The following is a 306-nucleotide window of genomic DNA, read 5'->3' as shown; positions in this document are numbered from 1 at the left end:
GTCGACTGCGCCCGCCTTCCCATCGCCTCCAGCTGCGCAACGCAGGCCGCAGCCGCAGCCCTCCTCCCCCAGACCTTAGCAAACCAGGGGGCTGGGCTGCCCTGGGTGACACAAGCTTCCGAATCCGAGGGAACAAAGAAGGCCACTTCTTTGTCTTGGAGAGGTTGCAAGGAAGGAAGGAAGAGACATGGAAGAGCCTTTTTATGATCTTCAGTGCCATGCAGGGAAGAGAAAGGGAGAAAGGGTTCATCAGACCTTGGGGCTTAGGAAGTGTTTTCTTCTGAAGCTCTTTAAGAAAACATTTAC

This window comes from Callospermophilus lateralis, chromosome 14 (assembly GCF_048772815.1).
Source record: "Callospermophilus lateralis isolate mCalLat2 chromosome 14, mCalLat2.hap1, whole genome shotgun sequence".
NCBI classification, from domain to species: Eukaryota; Metazoa; Chordata; class Mammalia; order Rodentia; family Sciuridae; genus Callospermophilus; species Callospermophilus lateralis.
This window is presented reverse-complemented; position numbering follows the sequence as displayed.